The following is a 24,165-nucleotide window of genomic DNA, read 5'->3' on the forward strand; positions in this document are numbered from 1 at the left end:
AAGTGTCAAAAGTTAATGCTTATACCCTATTCAAGAGATTTTTTTTAAAACAGAAAAGAAGATTGATTCAAGTTCAAGTTGGCTATAGGATTATAACTTTAGATACACGTGCCATTTCTGAAACCCCTTGTAATTCAGATTATCCTTGATTGTCCGCATCATTTGTTGTCTTTGTTGTACCATATTTTCTCTTATACCATTTTGTTCTGCTGGTAAAAGGGAAGGAGGCTGCTCTTGTCCAATGGACAGCCATATCCGGCAAGTGTGATGGTGTACGCTTGACAAAAGAGTGGTAGTTGTATTACCATCATTCTGCCAATAAATCCACTTACGCTATTGCTTTATCTTTTTATTATTATTATTATTATTATTTTCATTTTATGAGTTACTCCATTGTTTTGACCTTTGAGATTTCATTGCCTTGTGGTAACCTTTTAAACACCTATTAATCCTTTCATTCATTTGTTTACATACACTGCATACTTTCGTTTTGTGGCCTAAAGGGAAATTGAGACCTCACTCTTTCAACCATAATTTTATTCTTGCCTTTGCCTCCTATTACACGACAATTAAGGATAATTGACCCACTGCCTTTTGTATCTTTTATGTCTCGTCTTTCATTTTGTACGTTCTTCTTCCATAGTTACTCCTCATGTGCTGATAAATTATAGTGAACATGAAGTCCATACCTACTCAATTATTTTAGGCATACAACATATTCGTCTCCTTATCCTAAGTAACCATTTCTTTTTCTCCTCCTCAAACTCACCTAAAAGCAAGCCTCAAGCCAGTAAGTATATTTTTGGTATCACCCCAAGCATATAGTGATGGCTCAACTTCTACAATATTACAACCCCTTGGTGAAATTACATAACATACCTGTATAATATCTAATTCACCATAATGTACTTAATTCTATAACAATTTTATCTAACAAATGATGGGCTTAGCACGGGCCATCTTTAACTAGTATACACATAAAGCAACACCATGTTATGTAAAGAAAAGCGACAAGGGAAAGGAAAACTAGACTCGTAGTTTGGGCCTAAAGAATGTTAGGCCCAGCAACAACGAGTGGTAGCAACCGCTTTAGTTGACTTTGGACTAAGAATTCTGGCCTGAGTTCTTAGAAAACTCGACAAGCCCAACTCAGAGTAATGCAAAAAAGAAAAAGGTCATTAGATATACAACCCAATTCAGCATTTAAACACAAATAACATCAATATAAACTCAAGAATAAAATTGTAACAAATTATCAATGGTTAGGAGGTACAAGTTAATGTGAGGCCACATAGAGTAAAGCAATTTACAGCGAGACCTTTATTTCCATTGAACACTAAACCTAGAGAGATTAGCAAATGTCAATAGATTAAAGGCTTGAGGTAAAATTCCATAAATGGTCAAGATACCCTTTGAATCCCTGGCACTTCAAAGTTCACAAGGGTCTCAAGGACCCCAAACATTGCTATTGCTTGTGTCAGAGAGTACCTCAACCAAGAACTAAACTCTACTCTCAAATACCCCTAACTACTCACACCTACTCTTCCCTACGGGTTTAAATGCTAATGAGGCACTCAATATAAATTCCAATACAACAGTGATGGCAACACACAAAGAGATCTACATCTTTTGCAAATGACTGTTCAGAACACTAAAACATTATCAAATAGATCATGGTTTGCACACAAGCATATAACACAATGTCATATACTGCATCAGGCTTGAGAGTACTCAACAGAACTAATTATAGGTGCTAGCAAGCAGTGAGAGGTACCAACAGGCTAACACAAGGACACAGAATAGGTAAGTCAGGTAGTTCATAAGAGATATTGATGTGTATTACCTTTACTAATATCAGTGGAAGGTTTATCATTAGCTATAATCATGTTCTCAATCACATATACACTTAATAGATATCCACACACAGACTAGCATTCTACTTCTTACTAATTGTAAGGTTTAACAGTCCATTTTAGGGTTCTTAAGAGATAGGGACAGGCAAATACACTTACTTAACAAGTGACAGAACTCTAAAGAGATCTTTAATTTTACCTAGGTTCATTAGCAGTTAAGGCATGGTATTATATTCAAAGCAGGATAAGTAGACATCAAGAATTTCTTTTAAGTTCACAAGTGAATCACAATTAATTTATGCTAGCTTAGCAGGGTTCAATTTCCTTGTGTAACCATACAACATGAGAGTACAAACATAAGTATTGAAAACAAGCAGAGGTCTATTTCAAAACAAGGAGAAGTGCAGAACCCTTAGCGGGTATACAGACACACACATGAGACAATCCTAAAGAGTGTAAGGCTACAACATGGTAAAGTACAGAATCAGAACAACATGCTAATTAAAGGGGTTCAGAACATAGATTGTTTCATATTAAGCATGCACAGTTCTAGTAGTAGGATTGTGAGCCCACTCAAACAGGTTCAGTAGATTAGTTCTAACAAGATGAAGTTCTAGTTTAACATGATCAATTCAATAGATGATACATAAATACAACAACTAAAATTCTTTGTCAAATTCTGTCTCTTAACCAAATTCTTAAAAAAACAATCTAAACATGTTTGGTCTAAGTTAACAGCAGCAGTCAGAGTTCATATGAGGTTAATTGCAGCAATTCATATAACTTAGTTAGGTTATTCATAGGCATACTTATACAGTGGAGCTCATAGGCATGATCAAATAGTCATGAAGGCTAACAGAAATTCACTACAATGGTCTTTCAAGAACTACATGATTATAGAGAATGCATTAGGAAAGAGAAAAACCACCCAAACAGACTTAAGCTGATATATTTCCACTGAATGATAGCCTTGTAGTTAACCTTAAGTGCTCATATCCCATTTTAACTTATATTTATCAGGTAGAGCAATCTCAAATGCATGATACAGATTAGCAGGTAATACCAAGGTAAAGATCAATAGAATAAACATGAGAACCATAGCAGAACCATCAAGAGAATCTAAAGCTATAACTCGTATACATAACCATCAAGGCTTTTTATCCAGCTATATAAGTTTTAATTAGCACACAGATTAACTCAACTTAAGGATATTCATTAATCTTGCAAGAACAGTCCATTAATGTTAACTCAGTCTCGAGACATTAAGGGAAATAGTTGGTTCATATGCAAAGCATGATTATCAAACACAAGTTAATAACAACATATCACAAACATAAACAATCATAAGAGAATAACAGGGTAGGCATGATTTTAACTAAAATGATTAAAAGAAAGAAAGGGATTGAAGTACACTAACCTTCCTTTGAGTAGCAAACCAAACAAGGATTCTTATTAGCCGTTTAGGAATCAAAGCTCAAAAAACTACCAACGAATCGAACTCAGAATCGGAAAGAGAGGAAGATGAAGAACCCGCAAGAATCTAGGGTCTCTGATAGATTTTGCAAACTCGTATTCGATTGTTTTTCTCATATTGTTAGGTGTTGTTAGGTGTGGGCATTAAAGCTCCTATTTATACTGACATTCAATGCCTTAGGGTTTCAACAGATTTGAATCTAGGTAGTGGAAATGACGAAGATTGGATGATGAAAGCAAAACAGGTTAAATCAGAGAAAATAGAGGGAAAAATATCATAGAAATTACTTGGGCATGAAGAAATGAGTGATTGACCGTTGAAGCGTGAAAACTATCGGTGGAAGCCCTAATGTCTAGAGGTCATTGCATTTGACCTCTGAACGTCGAATAACAATGATGAAGCCAGATATTATCTTCACGCCTGCTTCGATTTGAAAGCACATAGCCAAAACAGATGAAATTCCAAGTCATCATTTTAGACCTAGGGTTTTTATTTGGGATTTTGAATTATAACAACGAAAGAGGAAAGATTCAAGCGTGAATCGCGGCTAGCAGGGACATAGGAGATGATTTCGTGGTTGATTTGTTGACCTTGTACGGATTTGTGCAAGGTCTTGAGGATTGATGTGGTTGCAGGTTTAGAGAGAATAGAGAGGAAAAAGGAAAGGGCGGCTGGGTCACGAAGGAAATGATTTAGGGTTTGGGTAGGGGTTGGTCATCTCTTAGGGATAAAAATGGGAGATGCAATTTGGGTCGTTAGATCTATTGATCAACGACCCTGAATATTTGGGCATTAAAGGATTTTAATGAGGAATTTTAGTGGCCGTTGGATTCTTGTGGTCCAACGGTTGTGATTAAATCTGATGAGTGTTTTAAATTAAAGAGAAAATAGAGATAAATTGTGAGTCGTTGATCTAAGGAACGAACGGCTTAGATCCACTGTGCTTCCTTTGTGAGTGTGATAAAGGGGTGATATGGCATTGAATCGGAGAGGAGGTCATGGATTTCCAAGTTGGAATGAGAGGGTGGACCTGGACTGGGTTAATTACGGATTAGGCTTGTGTTTGGGCCAATTTTAATTTACAAATATGGCCAATATGTCTTTAGGAGTGCAATTGCAATTATAGCCATTTAGTCTTTAACCTCTTTTAAATTAATTTAATTAAACTTAATTAGTCTCAATAAAATGCAATAAAGTTATAATAATCAAATACACTACTAATTACTGTAATTAGTTAATTAATTACTAAATATCTTACTTTTCTATTTACTACACTAATTTCGGATTTATTTTAAAATAAAGGTTATGTTGCCAAAAATTGAGAAATAACTTTATTTAATTAATTATATACCTATGTGATGAACATGAAAATTATTTTACTATTTTTAAAAAGGGTAAAATAGTAAAGATAATAGCTTTATAATTATATAGTTAATAATAACACTATTAATTACTTAAAAATATGCATTATTAATTAGAAAATATCTTTAACATATTTATTGATAATTAATAAGTGTAAGTTAATTAATTTTTAAAATGAGGGTCAAAATTGGTCGTCAACAAGCACGACTGGCCAACTTGGTCCATGAAAGGGAGAGAGAAATGGCCCTTCGATAATCCATACAAACTCTCCAATCGGTGACCGTTCTTGTAGGTATCAACTCATTCTTATCACTAGTAACAACTGTCATGGCCCCCCTTCTTTGGGATATATTGAACATGAGAAGTCTATGAACTACCAGAAATGGGTAGACAACCTCGACATCCAACTATTTGATAATATCTTTTTTGACCATCTCTTGCATAGCGTCATTGAGTCTTCTTCGATGTTCAATAGACGATTTATCACCATCCTCTAACTTGATCTTATGCATGCAAAATGCGGGGCTTATACCCCGAATTTTTGCCAAAGTCTACCTAATATCTTTCTTTCTCCTTTGTAAGATCGCCAATGTGGAATCTACCTGCATGTTAGTCAAACAAGAAGAAATAATAATAGGTAAAGCAAAACTAGGGCAAAGAAATTCATACCGAAAATGGGGTGATAGTTTCTTCAACTCCAAGGTAGGTGGCTCTTCAATTGAAGGCTTTGTAGGAAGAGTCTTTCTATTCTCAAGATCCAATGATAACTTTTAGGGTGCATAGTTGTAAGACCTCATTCCTTGCAAAGAATTCACGCATTACATGAAACCATCAATTTCATTATCATCAAAGTTGAGCAAAACGGCTTCCAACATGAAATAAATATTGATTGTGGATCTAGTATAATCAACAATGACATCGGTCAACAAATCCACGAAAGAACACACCTCATTGCTATTTGGTTGACGCATAGACTTTTACACATGAAATACCACTTGTTCATCACCAACTCAAAAAGTGAGTTCTCCGGCTTCAACATCACAAAGGGCCTTACTCGTAGCAAGAAAAGCCTTCTAAGAATTATAGGCACTTCATAATCAACCTCACAATCAAGAATAATAAAGTCCGCTAGAAGAATAAATTTATCAACTCAGACCAATACATCCTCAATCACATCCAACGATCTTTGCATTGTGCGATCAACCATTTGTAACCTCATAAATATGGGTCTTGGTTTTCCAATCCCCAAAGTATTAAACACTGAATATGGCATCAAATTGATACTGGCCCCAAGATCACATAAAGCTTTAGCAAAATTGACACTTCCAATAGTACAAGAAATTGTGAAACCCGGGGTCCTCCAACTTAGAAGTCATGGAATGAACAATAGCACTAACTTGATGAGTGACCTTTATCGTTTCAAAGTTCATCGATCTCTTCTTGGTCACAAGATCTTTCAGAAACTTGGCATAACCGGACATTTACTCCAAAACATTCACCAATAGCACATTAATAGAGAGACCTTTCATCATTTGAATAAACTTCTTGAATTAATTCTCACCATTTTTCTTAGCGAGCCTTTTAGGGTAAGGAGGTGGAGTCTTTGGTAAGGGTTCCCTAGACTTTTGCACCACCCGATCCAGCTTGTCAATAATGTGTTCTCTAGACGGGTTCACCTCCTCTAGAGTCTCTTTCACACTATCATCAATATCAATCCGAACTTTATCACATACTTGAGCATCATTTTGTGGGACTTACTCCTCTTGGGACATTTGGTCATCATCTCCAATTTGCTTTTCATTTGAGGTCGGTGCATTTTCGCCTTTTCTGGTTCTTGTGATAACCGCCATGGCATGTCCCATATTGTTACCACCCTTTGATTAGGTACTGTATCACTTGGTAATACGCTATTAGCATGAGTATTAATAGCTTGAGAGATTTCCCCCATTTGAACTTCAAGACTACGAATCGATGTGGTATGTGAGGCAAGTTGGATATCTGAATACGCATTCTTTTTCTATCATTTACTTGAACTTGTTCTCAATATGAACCATTTCATTGCTTGAGGAACTTGAACCGTGGGAAGGATAAGGATATGGGTTGCTTGGTTGTTGGTACATTGGAGGTCTTTGGAAAACCCAAACTCTGATTTGCGTGATTGTTATTGTTCCCCCAATTTCCTTGGATTTTACCTCTACAGTCCCCTTGGTTATTTTTGTTATGCCAATTCCATTAATTGTTAGAACCCCAGTTGCCTTGGTTATTTTGAGATCATGGTTGATTTTGATTAGAGCCTTGGAAATTGCTCCATTGCACCTTGGTAATTGTTCACAAATTGTACCTCTTTTTCTTGCTCTTGATAGGATTCATCTGGATCATAACCACCATCATCTTGTGCATAAGTCACTACCCGGGGTTGAAATTGGGGACCTTTAGTCCGCTTCTTATTGGCCAAAACACTCACCCCCTCCATGGAATGAACTTGCTTAGGAGCTTGATATTGACGAAGTTGAGCCTTGGCAAGTTGAGTCATGGTGGTGGTCAATTCCACAATAGCTTGCCCATGTTCTTGAAATTCTTTATGAAGGTGAATCACGTTGGGATCACCTTGAGGGACATTGGCTCAGGATTCACAATACCTCTCGGTTAAGGAGTGATTAAGTGCAATTACCTTTCTCAAGTCCAAATGGGTAACTATAAATGCAATTGAATATGAGTCCAAATTAAATTATCCCTATCTCTAGTTCAAATTCATTAATTGAACTAATCAATAAGTCAACTAGTTTAATTTCTTGTTAGCCAAGTTTTCCTAGACTAAGTTCCTTTTTCTCAAGTAAGAACAAGGTCAAAAAGACATAAATCAATGTTTGTAACCATCAATTCTAACTTTAAAGCATTAACAAGGCTAAACAACACTAACCCAAGCATAATATTAATAACCCATAAGATTTACATACTAGGGTTGGATCACAACCCTAGATAAAAATCTAGCCACTCATGTTAAGAGTCTTGAAAAGATGAAAATAAAAAGACATAAAAGACATAAAACTAAAATTAGATGAAAGAGTAGATGATCCTCTGTAATTGTTTCTCAAACTTGCTCCAAATACCTAAAAGATACCGAACTCCTAGCTGCTATAATGAAAAGATTCCCTAAAAAAGTCATAAAGTTCTATTTATAGGGCTCCCAAAATCACTGACAAAATACCTTCAGAGGATTCTACGACCACACATTAGCTTTTGCGGTCCAAACTTTGTTGGATTGATATTGCATGTGCTTTTAGTAGGATGAGTTATGCGGTTGCAATTCAGCTTTTGCGGCCACACTTTAATTTCTGTGGACTGCATTTGAGAAGGCTTTAGACTTGTTCAATTGCTCATTCTCTAATCTTTCAAGCTTTTCAGTGCAAACCTTTTTTTGCGGACCAAGTGCGACTGCACATTTTAGTTTGCGTATCGCTCTTCAGCCAAAAGTTCCTGAAGTTTTAGTTCTTCTTCTGCGATGCATTCCTTCTTTTGCGGACTACACTTGCTTTGGTGGCAGCACGTGTAATTTTGCGGACTGCACTTTTCTCAGCACTTCTCCTCTTTGCTGAACTTGGCTAGAATATCTCTTTTTTGAGTCATTTTTATTTAACTAACATTTTCCAGCACACCTACAATTCAACCATTTTCATTAGATTAGGAGACAAAAATCAATACTTTCAGACTAAAAACTATAGCAAGAAGGTACTAATAAGTGGTTAAGATCCACACTTATTAGCAAACACGAAAGCCTTCATGCGATCGCATAGATTAACTGCCTTCCTTGGAAAACACGTCGTGTTCGCGACCTTAACCATACGAATGTGAAGCACTACCAGACTGCCATCAACAATTGTGATGGCCCCTCTGCGATCACGAAGAACAACTCTTCTCAGCTCCACACAACACTCCGCGATCGCTATGCCTTCTCCGCGATCACAATGCACACTAGATATCAGCAAAATCTGCCAACTTCAACCTTACTCTGGGTGGTCCGAAACTCACCCGAGCCACCCGGGACCCCGTACAATTATACCAACAAGTACATAAACATTATCCAGACCTACTCTAGGTCTTAGAACACATAAATAACATCGCAACCAAGAATCACACCCCAAACCAAATTAATCAACTTCTAATCTTCAAACTTCTTCCAACTAACTCCGAACATGACGAATCATGCTTAGACAACTCGGAATGACACCAAATTTCACATACAAGTCCAATATAGAAAAACGAACCTACTCCTAAGCTCAGAATGCCAAATGGAATCTAATAACATCAAAGCCCCCCTCAAGTCAAACATAGAAAACACTAAAATCTTCAAAATGCTAACTTCCAACAATAAGCGTCGAAAAGCTCCCGATCCACCCGAAACTCGATCCGAACATACGCTCAAGTCTTAAATCACCATACAAAACTATTGGAACCTTCAAATTTCCAATTTCGGGGTCGTTTACTCAAAGTGTTGACTCAAGTCAAAATTGGCCACCTTAGGCCACTATTATGGAACTAAGTATTCCAAATTCAACCCGAACCCTTCCAAAACCAAACCAACCGTCCCACAAGTCATAAAACAGGAAAATCACATACGGAAAATCTTAAATATGTGAATGGTGATCTAGAAATCAAAATGACCAGTCAGGTTGTTACATTCTCAATCTCTTAAACAAATGTTTGTTCTCGAACGGGTTTAGAATCATACCTGAAGTGCCGAATAAGTGTGGATATCTAATCCACATGTCTTCCTCGATCTCCCAGGTCTCATCCTCGACTGGTTGACCTCTCCATTAGACCTTCACCGCTGCAATCTTCTTAGACCTCAACTTGCGAACCTGCTTGTCAATAATGGCAAATGGTTCCTCCTCGTAACTCAAGCTCTCATCTATATGAATTGTGCTATAATCCAACACATGGGACCTATCGGCATGGCACTTCCAAAGCATAGACACGTGAAATACCAAATGAACTTCCGATAGGCTAGGAGGCAAAGCAAGCATATATGCAACCTCACCAACTATCTCCAGAACCTCGAATGGACCGATGAACAACTTGATTCTCCTCCCGAATCTCATGATACCCTTAACCGGCTATACTTTTAAAAGTACCTTCTCGCCCACCATGAATGACAAATCACGTACTTTCTACTATGTGTAGCTCTTCTGCTTGGACTAAGATGTAAGAAGCTGCTCCTGAGTCAACTTTACCTTATCCAAGGCATCCTTTACCAAATCAGTACCATATAACCTAGCCTCGCCAGCATCAAACTAATCAATGAGGGAATGATATTTTTGGCCATACATTCACACAAGTGTACTAACATTATACAAACTCGCTCGCTAGCTCAAATCATTAAACTAACATCAAATATCAAGATCGATTATCAAAACTCAAGATTTTCAAGTTTAAAACTCAATTTTCCAATTTTCACATAATGCACTGAAACAACCTCGGGTCACCCGAGACCCCAATCAAACATGCGTACAAGCCCGAAAATATTACACGAACCTGCCGGAATGTCATGAACCAAATTTTCTTTTGTAGGATGTCGTGACGACATCTAGTCTCTAAGAATAGGTAAGCCTAACACTTACTAAATGAACAGAAGAATTCGACCATAAAATGAAAAATACGAGATAAAGATCTTAAACAAATTACAATTCCTAAAACCGGTAGTACAAGTCATAAGCTCTACTGAGTTAGCTAAGAAAATCCTTAAGTACAACTATTCGGAATGGAAATCAAACAGTACAAAAACAAAATCAAAAGTTGACTCTGAGGCCTGCGAGCGTGACGACAGGTTTACCTTAAGTCTCCACAGCTCGACCAGCCAGCTAATAGTCAACAACAACCGTGGCACTTGGATCTGCACAAAAATATGCAGAAGCGTAGTATGAGTACACCACAACGGTACCCAGTAAGTATCAAGACTAACCTCGGTGAAGTAGTTAAAAGAGATAGTCAAGACACCTACTAGACTAAACAACCTGAATAAGTATGTAGAAGAACGAATAGAGGACGATATCAATATAAGCTTAAGCAGGATAAGGAACACAAATTAATACTTACAATGATACGCTAATAACAACAATATTTAACAAGAAGCAGTTAGGTGATAATGTTGTAGAGTAAGTTGAACGTCTAAGTTCGGGGAAAAATCAAATGAAGGGAAAACCAATAACAACTCTATAAGAACAACCGCTTTCACACCAGATATGTTCAAGCATTTCCACGAGGTACCGAACTTCATAATCAAAGCTCACAGGTCCCAATTTTTGAACCCTAATCACTTGGCATTTTGGGTCCACATTTCAATTCATAACCGCATGGACGACTCGCGTGCCAAGGGAAACAACTCACACACAGAAGGCAAGTAGACAAGGATACACGTAATGGTCAATAACATCAGGATTCATCTTCTAAAACTGATGTGGGTGATTAATATACATGTATGCTTGTGCAAGTGTTCTACCACGATCAAATTCAACAAATAAGAGCAAAGACAATGAATGACACATAAGAAATGGTCACTACGAAATATACAATGTAAATAAGATAGCAACGATGTTTGAAAAAACGACCAGCACAACAAGAGTAACTACATAGAACTGAGCAAATAATGCAATACGGAGGAGGATAATTAATAGTATGCCAAGGAAAACAACAATCAAAGACAAGTGCACAGAAAAGGGAAATGACAACAGAGCCATCCCAAGGTACCGCCTCGTAGTCTCAAAATCGTAAAATGAATCAAAACGACACGACAAAAACCTTGTGCAAAAAATAACGACCGCACGACAGAAACCTCGTGCCACAATAACAATCCTCATGGAAAAAACCTCGTGCCACAATAACATCCACACGGTAGAAACCTCGTGCCACAATAATATCCGCACAGCAGAAACCTCGTGCCACAATAACATCCGCACAGCAGAAACCTCATGCCACAATAATATCTGCACGTCAAAAACCTCGTGTAAACACAATATTGAATGCAATAGTAACAACGACAATAACACAAGAATACGACAAGTAAATCAACTCAGGAACTCCAAAACACAAAGAGACGGAAGGAAGAACTCAGAAGGAAAGGCACAACAAGAAATAGTGGTACAACATAGCAATAACTCAACAAGGAAGAGATACCGTGTAACAAAGATTCCACATAAGTACAAATTCAACGATAAGAGGGATAACGTGAATCGATGGCTCTAATTAAGGGTAAGCTAACAATGATAAGGGATCACAAATCTTCAATTAGGGTTGAGCAATTATGGATGAGATTTAACAAACTCAACTAAGGATAAGCAGATCATGGGAAAAATAATAATAACTTCAATGAAGGATAAACAATTACGGAAAGGATAGCATAGCAATAATGTAATAACCCGACCTGTCATTTTGAGCATTTGCACTTCGCTCGGTAGTTTATAGGTATGAGTAGCTCCATATGATGTATTATAACTTATGTTAATCATCGATTTTGGTTCAGATTATTCGGAATCGATTTGGAAGAATGAATTTCATTGTTGATACTTTAAGTTGGAAGAGTTGACCAATTTTAACTTTTTGTGAATTTGACCCCAAAACGGAGTTTTGATGGTTTTGATAGGTTCGGATGGTGATTTTGGAGTTGGGCGCATGCCCGAATTTGCATTTGGATGTTTTATAAGGTTTCGGTACAAATTGACGAAAATTGAAAATTTGAAGGTTTGGAAAGTTCACGAGTTTGACCAAGAGTTGACTTTGTGGACATCAAATTCGGATTGTGGTTACGGGAATTGGAATATCTTTGTTATGTCATTTGGAACTTGTGTGCAAAATTTGGGTTCATTCCGAGTTGATTTGCTATGTTTCGGCACGAGGTATGGAAGTTAAAAAGTTCAAAGTTTATCAAGTTCGAATTGAGGTGTGATTCGTTGTTTTGGTGTTGTTATGTGTGATTTTAGACCTCGAGTAGGTCCATATTATGTTATGGGACTTTTTGGAATGTTCAGACGTGATCCCGAGTGGCTCAAGTGAGTTTCGGATGAGGTTCGGATTTGTTTGGATTATTTTTGGCAAAGTTTGTTGGTGGCAGATCTGGTGTTATCCCATCTGCAGCTAGTTTGCGCAAGTGCGATGGTCGCAAAAGCGATAGAAAAGTTCCAGAAGGGAGGTTTGAGCTGGTGAGGAAGATCGCAGAAGCGGAAGTAAGGGGCGCATCTGTAGCCACGCAAAAGTGATGGCCTATGGCGCAGAAGCGGTATTTGGCGCAGGAACAGAACAAGACTCGCACCTGCGATGTCGCAGAAGTGGATTATGATCCGCAGGTGCGAGGATTCAATGCTTAGTGTAACTCCGCAGAAGCAGAAGTCTTGTCTCAGAAGCGACGCATTTGTCCGCAAATGCGGAAACTGCTGGGCAGAAGCTATCAATCGAGGGTTTTGGTCCTTTCTTCATATTTTGAGATGTGGGACTCAGATTGAGGCAACCTTTGAAGCAATTTTCATCACAAGGATTGGGGTAAGTATTTTACACTTGGTTTTGATCTTATTTCATGAATCTATCTTCATTTTGAAAAGAGAAATTGGGGGTTTTAGCGTAAAGTTTTATAGAGTGCGTTTTTGAGTTTTGAACATCGAATCGGAGTTGGATTTGAGTGAAACTAGTATGGTTGGATTCGTAATGGAATGGGCTGTCAGGTTTCGAGGCGCGAGCCCGGGTTGGACTTTTGGCCAAATTTGGGCTTTTGATTAAGGATTCGGCCTTTATCATTTGGAATTATTTCCTTGGGCTTTATTTGATGTATCTGAGTTCCTTTTAGCTATTTTCGAGCCATTTAGGGTCACTATGTGCGGGATGGCATCTTTGGGGCATCGTTGGGCTTGCTCGATATTGGATTTGGCTTGTTCGAGGTAAGTAACACTTTTAAACTTGGTGCTAAGGGTATGAAATCCCGAATTACGTGTTATGTGTTTAGTGTTGAGGTGATGCACATGCTAGGTGACGGGCGTGTGGGCATGCACCGTGTGAATTGTGACTCTGTTATTTCTGTGGTACAATATAGTTACCTGATCGTATTTGTAACCATAAAAGCTCTACGTATTAGAGTTATTGAGCTATGACCCATGTTAGAAACCATGTCTAGGCTACATACTTATCATGTTGGGAGCCCGAGAGACTGGAGAGATTGATGACTGAGTGAGGCCGAGAGCCTGATAGTGAGGATGTTTATAGGATCGGGCTGCACACCGCATCATATTTTATTGATTTATGATGGGAGCGGGCTGCATGTCGCAACATGTTTGACTGATTTATGCCATGACTGACTTGTTATAGCACTTGGGTTGAAGGAGCCCCTCGGAGTCTGTACACGCCCCCAGTGAGTGCAGGTACCTACTGAGTGCGAGTGCCGAATGATTGGGAGGACTAAGTGACTGTAAGGATAGAGTGGCTGTGAGGACTAAGAGAATTGATACTCTGAGAGTATGCATATGGTTTTATCACTGAGTTGCATTACACTTGACATGCACACTTGACATACAGGCATAGAGATGCATTTTCCTCATGTTGTACGATATCACGTCATTCATGACTTCTCACACATATTGACATATAAGCATAGAGATGTATTTTCCTCATGCCATTTGAAAATGAAGCATTTACCGTGGAAAGCTTTTGAAAAAAAACAGTTTTCAAACTTACTCATATTTTTGGCAATTTCAGTAAAAGACTTGAGTTTTTATTAATATACTTGAAAAGCGAAACTATTTTCGGGAACTATGAATAAACTGAGCTTTTTATCTCTGAGTTACTTCTTTTGTTATTTGTTTTACGTTGTTATGAACTGTTGTTGGCTATTGGTATTGAACCCGACCCTTGTTCTAGCTCGTCACTACTTTCAACCTAAGGTTAAGTTTGTTACTTATTGAGTACATGGGATCGGTTTTACGCATAGTATACTTCTACACCTTGCGTGCAGATGTTGGCTGCTGATGTTGTTGTGATCAACGGAGCTAGAATTGAAGACGTACATGTGTTCCAGTTGTAGCTGCATCTTATTCATGGTAGCCTTAGAATTATAGAAATTTGTTTTTGTATATTTCAAACGGATGATGTAATAATTTTATACTAGCTTTGTAAATTATAAGCTTAGAAGCTCATGATTTGTACTATCAGTCCTTGGGAAGTGTATGAGATTCAAATATTTGCTCTTACTTAAATGTCTTATAAATTTCATTGGAATTGGATAGTTGTAATTGGATTACCTAGCAGGTTTGGGTTATGTGACATCATGACTAGTGGAATTTTGGGTCGTGAGAAATAAAAGAAGCAAAAACTTCAGTTAAGGCACATAAGAGTTTAATCGGCAATAAGGGTAAAACATGGAGCAATTAATTCCAATTAAGCCACGTATGATGAGGTTTAGCAAGAAAGGCAAACTTAGCCCACGGTATATTGGGCCTTATAGGATCATTCGGAGAGTGGACCAAGTAGCTTATGAGTTAGAATTGCCCTCGGAATTGGAGTCTATGCATCCGGTTTTTCACGTATCTATGTTATGAAAGTGCATTGGCGATCCTACCTGAGTGGTGCCCACGAATGATGTACAGATTACAGAGGACTTGTCATATGAGGAAATTTCGGTTGCCATTCTAGAGCGACAAATCCGCAAGCTACGGAATAAGGAGGTAGCCTCCGTGAAAGTACTTTGGAGGAACAACAATGTGGAAGAAATGACTTGGGAGGCTGAGGAAGACATGAAATCTAAATATCCCTACTTATTTCCTCCTCCAGAGAAGGGTCTGACTGAGACGTCATAATCATAAGGTACGTGTATAAATTCTTGTGTTGATTATTGTCGTTGGTCATGTGAGGCCATTGTCGTTATTGATAATTGTGGTCCGATGTGGCATTGGATTATTAAGCTTCTACAGGGAGAGTTGGTAGTAGTGTTGTTACAAAGGCGACCCTACCAAAGTTATATAGATACGGGGAGTTGAACATTCGAGGACGAATGTTTCTAAGGGGGGAAGGATGCTACATCTCGCATTTTCGTACGTTAAAATTTCGTTTTCAGTTAACCGACGTAGACTCGAGGATGAGATCATCATGACGTTAACGTACTTACGCTATTTATAACAAGCGATAAATAAGTGTTATGAAGGATAAATGGGTACACAGATTAAAAAAAATGAGTTTTGTTGAAAATGACCAATTTTTGGAATAAAATGGGTCGAGCGATAATACCCAATAATTATGAACTAGTATCATGCAAGGTACCATATGACCACAATAGTATAATATATAAAGTATATATGAAGTATTTTAAAAATAAATAGAATTTTAAGTAATTCGTGGTAATTTTTAAATTATGCGGGTAATTGGTTAATTACTGGGTAACGTGACATTACCCGATTAACTAATAAGTGGATTAAAATTTAATAATTTACGCCCCCACCCCCCCCCCCGCATGTGGCAGCCCTCCCTACCAAAAATAATGACTCTTTAGTCTACTATCCTAGGTGGCAACTTAATATTTTGGATGAAGTTTAAAAAAAACAAGGTGATAATCCATAATTCAAAAAGGGATATGAACAAATAGACTTTCTGATTCTGTTATTTTCCATGAACTTGGGCATCATTTCTTGTAAAGGATTCAAGCCAACAAATCTGTTCTTTTTTTTTTGAAACCATGAACGTTGAACAGAAAACATTTCGTCCAAAATTTCAATCCAAGCCAAAAACGCTAGAAGCAGAAGACAATTTCGTTCCAATTTCAAATCCAAGTATAAATTTCGTTCAAGAATTTCAAAAGCAGATTCGTTCAAATAAATTAAGAAACGGGTATATTAAGGTCCTCCCTTCTTTCTTTTGGCATGGTCCAAATTATACTGAAGAAACGAGCAAACGCACAGTTTCCATAAATTACTCTGTTCATAGAAATAATAGGGGTGTCTATATTCTTGATTCCCCATATGAATTATTATTATCTTCTGTTCATGGGTCTCAGAATAATACACAGTTGAAAAAGTTTATCCGAAAGGAATATTGAGATTATTACGTATTTTTCATGTATTTCACTCATTTATACATGTGCATTGACCCATGACCAAATGGCGTTATATTCGCATATGAGAAAAAGGTTACGGCGTTATATACGCACCACCACCTGATCAGCTAGTATATGTTGATGATGCGCCCACAGTGGCCGAGACGATATGATGGGATGCCCTTAGTGGCTTGATGATATTATGTACACCCATACCTATTCATGACACGACATTTATACGCATGTGCATAACGTTATAAATGTTTTAGAATTTACAAAGTTATTCAGATTTAAAGACGTGTTTCTATATTCCATGTTTCATCTATGTCTGTTACGTACTAATTTTCATGCCTTACATACTTAGTACATTTTTCATACTGACGCCCTATTTCACGGGGCCTGCGTTTCATGCCCGCAGGTGCAGGTAGGCAAGCTGACTGTCCCCCTCCTTAGGATCCCTGATAAGTGAGAGTTGGCGTGCTCCACTTGATCCGGAGCTGCTTTGGTTTTGGTATGATACATTTGTATATATATATATATATGTATGTATATGGGTATGATGTGGCTCAGTCCCGTCTTTATACAACTATGTTTCTATTAGAGGTCTATAGACAATATGTCTAGTTGAGTTGTATGTGGCCTTGTCGGCTTTCAGTTTTGGATGTATGGTTGTCTATAGTAGCCTTGTTGACTCACCCACTGTATTCTGCATGTATACGTACATATGCCTTGAATGCATGTTTCCTTCTTGTATGTTATTTTTTGTAATTCAACATATGTTACTCAGGTTCATATCTTAGACACATGCTTAGGGGTGTTTGACAGGTAGGACTCAGGCACCCGTCTTTGACCATCGGTTTGGGTCGTGACAAAAGTGGTATCAGAGCAGTTTGGTCCTAGGGTTGTCTCAAGATCGTGTCTAGTAGAGTCTTGTTTATGGGTGTGTTGTGCACCACACTTATAAACAAGAGGCTACATGACATATATAATGTTATCCTCTCTTCTTATCTTAGGTCATGCGATATAAGCATTCATGTTCCTAATGATGTGTTACGTTTTCAGCGATGCTTCCAAAGTCTACAACCGCTAGCATAGGTCAGAAGGCTACGAAGGTGTTAGAAAGAGAGATAAGTTATATTATGGATTCAGACCCTCGGAGATCATGGGTTCTATTGAGGAGGATCCATCCGAGGATCCATATGAGTCATCTGTTCGAGCTGTTTTGACCACTCCAGCAGTAGATGGGGTGAGAGGAGTTCTGACCTCACCAAGGCCCTTAGTTTCACAGCCCGTTGATCAGGGTATGAGGGGAATAATGCATGGATTGGCACAACTGAGATTCCCTCAGGCTCAAAACTATGTCGAGGTATTTGAGGACACCAGTTGTTCAGAGGTTCCGGATAGTCCACAGTCTTGGGAGTCCGTCAATCAAGGTTCGTCGGTGTATGTTATGGGGTACGCAGAGGAAGAAGATAGTAATCGGGCCAAGAGAAGGAAGGTAACTGATAAGGACATGAAGATTCCGCTTCGAAGTGTGTCCGATCGAGGTTCTTATATAGGACGAGGCAAGGACCCTCTACTATAGACTACCTCCAAGTGTTAGTTTTTGGTTGGTGAGTTCCACCTCTTCTTGGAATATTACCAAGTCAGGGTTCTAAATATGTTAGGTTGTTTTGTGAGGACGTAGGGCGCCCCACCCCGACTTGTACATATTCTGGTTATGCCTACTTAGAGGTTTTGTAGACAATATCATGTATATAGTTTTGGGTGTGACACGTCTACGGCCTGGTTGATCCCTATGTATATAAGCCTTTTTCTAAATTAGTTATGCAAGTTATGTTTTAATATGGCTACCTATATATATGAATGTGGCCCGAAATGGCCCATGATAGATTTGATAATAAACAAGGATAAGATACGTGGTGTTCGATTGGGTAGGACTTGATATTGTAATAGGTATGGATTGATTGGCCTTTTGTTATGCTAACATGAAGTGTAGATTAAAGATGGTTTTGATTTCAGTTTTCAGGAGAGCCTGTTTTAGAATGGAAAGGTAATACCGCATCGCCAAGAGGTAAATTTATCTCCTATCTCAAGGTAAGGAAGATAATCAGAAAGGACTATATTTATCACTTAGTTCGGGTTTGGGATGTGGAATTAGAATTACCAACCATTCAATCCTTTCCTGTAGATACTAAGTTTCCCGATGTTTTTCCTGATGAGCTTCCAGGTCTTTTGCCAGAGTGAGAAATTGAGTTTGTCATTAACCTACTACCAAATACTCATCCAATATATATATATATATATATATATATATATATATATATATATATATATATATATATATATTCCCTCTATAGAATGGCCCCCGCAAAGCTGAAAGAATTAAAGGAACAACTAAGGTGCTTGCTTGAAAAAGGTTTTATCAGACCTAGTACGTCACTGTGGGGAGCACCTATGTTGTTTGTGAGAAATAAGGATGGTTACTTATGAATGTGTATTAATTATAGGGAGTTGAATAAGGTGACAAGTGTTTTTCAAATATAGACTTGAGGTCCGAGTACCATCAGGTAAGGGTTAGGGAGGAAGATATTCTGAAGAAAACATTCAGGACCAGATACGGGCACTTTGAGTTTCATGTTATGTCGTTTGGTTTGACCAATGCCCCAACAGTATTCATGGATTCGATGAACCATGTATTCAGGCCCTTTTTAAGATCTATTCGTAATCGTATTTATCGACGATATATATATTGGTATATTCTCGTTCAGGGGCTGAGCATGCAGATCACTTGTGTACTGTGCTCAGAGTTCTACAAAAAGGGAAGTTGTACATGCAGATCACTTGTGTACTGTGCTCAGAGTTCTACAAAAAGGGAAGTTGTATGCAAAATTTTCTAAATATGAATTCTGGTTGAACTCTGTAGCTTTCCTTGGGCATATTATTTCGGGTAAAAGACATCCGAGTGGATACACAAGAGATTGAGGCAGTGAAGACTTAGCCTAGACCCACAACACCGACGGAGGTTCGTAGCTTTCTTGGTTTGGTAGGTTATTACAGGGGATCTGTAGAGGGATTTTCTTCCCTTTCAGCTCCTTTGACAAGGTTTTAGGAAGACACGAGGAAGGATAAGAAAAGATGAGTGAAAGGGTGGCGAGAATGGATAAGTCCTTGGGGTTAAGCTCATGAGAGAGCTAATAGTTTTTCTAAGTTATAGAAGGCTCAGTATGGCCTGAAAGAACTTAAAAGAGTCTAAGACTAGTAACGTTTAGAATAGATGAAATACTACCCTAATAGTGGGACAAGGGCGTAATTGTGATGGGTAAAGGATGAATTTTTGGCCTCCGAAGAGGGGAATTTCTTGAATTGTAAAAAAATTAGGATACCCATGTAAGTTAACTCAGAAGGGAACTATGTTTCAATGGACCAATCCTTGCGAACGGAGTTTCTGGGCATTGAAGGACAGATTAACTTCAGCATAGGTTCTAATGCTCCCAAAAGGGACCGATGGTTATGTTATCTATTGCGATGCTTCAGGCATTGGATTGGGTTGTATGCTGATGCAGCATGGTAAGGTTGTGGCTTATGCTTCTAGACAACTAAGAAGGCACGAGAAGAACTACCCGACCCACGATTTAGAGTTAGCTGCGGTGATTCATGCACTAAATATGTGGAGGCACTACTTGTATCGCATTCATGTTGATATCTATACGGATCATAAGAGCCTCCAGTATATTTTCAAGCAAAAGGAATTGAATCTACGTCAAAGGAGATGGTTGGAGCTACTTAAAGACTATGATGTTGATATTTTATACCATCCGAGGAAGGCAAACGTAGTAGCTGACGCCCTCAACCGTAAATCTATGGGTAGTATGTCGTATTTGCAGCCAGAAAAGAGGGGCATAGCCCATGAGGTTCATCAACTAGCTAGTTTTGGAGTTTGGTTACTGGACTCAGGTGACATTGAAATTACTTTTCACGATACGGCAACATCCTCTTTAGTAACTGAAGTAAAGGAATGCCAGTACGAGAATCATGTGTTAGTCCATTATAGGGATACCACCCTTTAGAAGGAGAAGACGCCGTTTGAAATTACAAAAGAGGGTTCCTCAGATATCGAGGACGACTATGTGTACCTAATGTTGCAGGGCTGCGTCGGCAAGTTATGGGAGAAACTCACTATTCTCTTTACTCTATCCATCTTGGAGAGACAAAGATGTATCATGACATCAGGGAAGTATATTGGTGGGACGGAATGAAAAAAGATATAGCAGAATTTGTTGCTCAGTGTCCTAACCGTCAACAGGTTAAGATTGAGCATCAAAAACCCGGTGGATTGTTGCAGGCTATGGAGATTCCGACTTGGAAATAGGAAATAATCAATATGGACTTCATCGTAGGCTTACCTTGTACCCCGCGTAAGATCGATTCGATATGGGTGGTTGTTGATAGGCTTACAAAGTCAGCCCATTTTCTGCTCGTTAGGACTACATATTCCTCAGAGGATTATGCGAGGCTTTATATCAAGGAGATAGTACAACTGCATGGTGTCCTTGTATCTATTATCTCGGATAGAGGAGCTCAATTTACAGCTAACTTCTAGAGGTCCTTCCAAAAAGGATTGGGGACTCAAGTAAGTCTTAGTACAACATTACTATTCGGACACTTGAGGATATGTTACGAGCTTGTGTAATAGACTTCAAAGGTAGTTGGGATAATCATCTGCCGCTTATTGAGTTCGCATATAATAATAGTTACCATTCCAGTATTCAGATGGCTCCATACGAAGCTCTTTACGGACGGAAGTGTAGGTCGCCTATAAGGTGGTTTGATGTTGGAGAATTTGGATTTCACGGGCCAGACCTGGTTCAGCAAGCCATAGAAAAAGTAAAATTGATTTGGGATCGACTATTGACAGCTCAGAGTCACCAGAAGTCATATTCTGACGTGCGGTGTCGAGATTTAGAGTTCAGGATTAATGACTGGGTATTCTTAAAGGTGTCACCTATAAAGGGTATGATGAGGTTTGGCAAGAAAGGAAAACTTATCCCACGGTATACTGGGCCTTTATGCATTTGATGCACAGTGTGTTCCGGCCGTATCTTGACTTATTCGTCATTGTCTTTATTGATGATATTCTGGTGTATTCCTGGAGCCGGGAAGATCATGAGCAACACCTGAGGACTGTGCTACGACTTTGAGATTGAAGAAATTGTATGCTAAGTTCTCGAAATGTGAGTTTTGGTTGAATTCCGTGGCATTCTTGGGTCACATGGTTTATAGTGAGGGGATAAAGGTGGATCCAAAGAAAGTGGAAGCTATGTAGAGTTGGCTCAGACCATACTCAGCTACAGAGATGTATAGTTTTCTTGGCTTAGCGGGGTGTTACTGTCAATTTGTTGAAGGGTTCTCATCCGTTGCTGTACCTATGACAAGATTGACCCAGAAGGGTGTTCCGTTCCAGTAGACGGAAGAGTGTGAGGCGAGCTTTCAGAAGCTCAAGACAGCTTTGACTACAGCCCCAGTTTTGATATTGTCTACAGGTTCGGGGTCTTATACTGTCTATTGTGATGCCTCGAGGATTGGCCTTGGAGTGGTATTGATGTAGGACGGTAGGGTGATTGCCTACGCGTCCAGACAGTTGAAGGTACATGAGAAGAATTATCCTGTCCATGATCTTGAGTTAGCTGCTATTGTTCACATCTTGAAGATCTGGCATCGTTATTTGTACGGTGTTCCTTGTGAGATTTATAGTGATCACCTGAGTTTGCAACACCTGTTCAAGCAAAAGGATCTAAATTTACTCCAAAGGAGATGGTTAGAGTTGCTGAAGGACTATGATATCACTATTGTGTATCACCCGGGCAAGGCTAATATGGTGGCCGATGCTTTGAGTCGCCAGGAAGAGAGTTTGGAGAGTTTGGCTTATTTACTAGCATCTGAGAGGCCTATAGTGATAGATGTTCAGGCCTTAGCCAGCCAGTTTGTGAGATTGGATCTTTCGGAGCCCTGTCGGGTTCTAGCTTGTGTGGTTTGTCGGTCTTCCTTATTTGATCGTATCAGGGAGCGTCAGTATGATGACCCTTATTTGCTTGTCCTCAAGGACAAGGTTCAGCATGGTGATGCCAGAGATGTGACTATTGGTGATGACGGGGTATTGAGGATGCATGGTCGGATTTGTGTACCCAATGTTGATGGGCTTCGGGAGTTGATTCTAGAGGAGGCCCATAGTTCGCGGTATTCCATTCATCCGGGAGCCGCGAAGATGTATAAGGATTTAAGACAGCACTATTGGTAGAGGCGGATGAAGAAAGATATAGTTGGATTTGTAGCTCGGTGCCTCAACTATCAGCAGGTGAAGTATGAGCACCAGAGACCGGGTGGGTTGCTTCAGTAGATAGAGATTCCAGAGTGGAAGTGGGAGCGGATCACCATGGACTTTGTAGTTGGGCTCCCACGGACTATGAGAAAGTTCGATGCTATTTGGGTGATTGTGGATCGGCTGACCAAGTCCGCGCACTTCATTCCTGTGTGTACTACTTATTCTTCGGAGCGGTTGACGGAGATTTATATCCGGGAGATTGTTCGTCTGCAGGGTATCCTAGTTTCCATCATTTCAGATAGAGGTACTCAGTTCACATCACAGTTCTGGAGGGTCGTTCAACATGAGTTGGGTACTCGAGTAGAGTTGAGTAAAGCATTTCACCCTCAGACGGATAGACAGTCCGAGCGCACTATTTAGATTCTTGAGGATATGCTCCGTGCGTGTATGATTGAGTTTAGAGGGTCTTGGGATCAGTTCTTGACATTGGTAGAGTTTGCCTATAACAACAGCTATCAGTCCAGCATTTAGATGGCACCGTATGAGGCTTTATATGGTAGGCAGTGTAGATCCCCGGTGGGTTGGTTTTAGCCGAGTGAGGCTAGATTATTGGGCACAGACTTAGTTCAGGATGCTTTCGAGAATGTTAAGGTGATTCAGGATAGACTCTGTACAGCCCAGTCCAGACAGAAGAGCTATGCGGACCAAAAGGTTTGTGATGTTTCCTATATGGTTAGAGAGCGGGTTTTGCTTCGGGTTTCGCCTATGAAGGGCGTTATGAGATTTGGGAAGAAAGGGAAGCTGAGTCCGAGGTTTATTGGTCCTTTTGAGATATTGAAACGTGTTGGGGAGGTTGCTTATGAGCTTGCCTTACCTCCCAGCTTGGCAGGAGTTCATCCGGTATTTCATGTTTCGATGCTCCGAAGGTATCACGGTGATCCGTCGCACGTGTTGGATTTCAGTTGGACAAGGATCTATCTTATGTTGAGGAGCCAGTGACGATATTGGATAGGTAGGTTCGAAAGCTAAGGTCAAAGAACATTGCATCAGTGAAGGTTCAATAGCGGGGTCAGCAGGTCGAGGAGGCGACCTGGAG

The 24,165-nt window shown here is 39.2% G+C and overlaps 1 protein-coding gene across 4 annotated transcripts in view; it reads left to right on the forward strand.

The window, feature by feature from the left end:
• Positions 1-17,332, forward strand: part of LOC104234912 (uncharacterized) — a 29,516-nt gene extending 12,184 nt beyond the window's left edge. For 2 of the 4 annotated variants that reach the window (XM_070152879.1, XM_070152878.1), the window contains exon 11: positions 14,678-14,940. The gene's annotated coding sequence lies outside the window, so the exon portion shown is untranslated. Of the gene's footprint in view, positions 1-219; positions 1,932-14,677; positions 14,941-17,165 lie in introns of those variants that run through there. The other 2 variants (XM_070152882.1, XM_070152880.1) reach the window with 2 other exon arrangements.
• Positions 17,333-24,165: the final 6,833 nt, after the last annotated feature.

Source organism: Nicotiana sylvestris, chromosome 8, assembly GCF_000393655.2.
Source record: "Nicotiana sylvestris chromosome 8, ASM39365v2, whole genome shotgun sequence".
Lineage (NCBI taxonomy): Eukaryota > Viridiplantae > Streptophyta > Magnoliopsida > Solanales > Solanaceae > Nicotiana > Nicotiana sylvestris.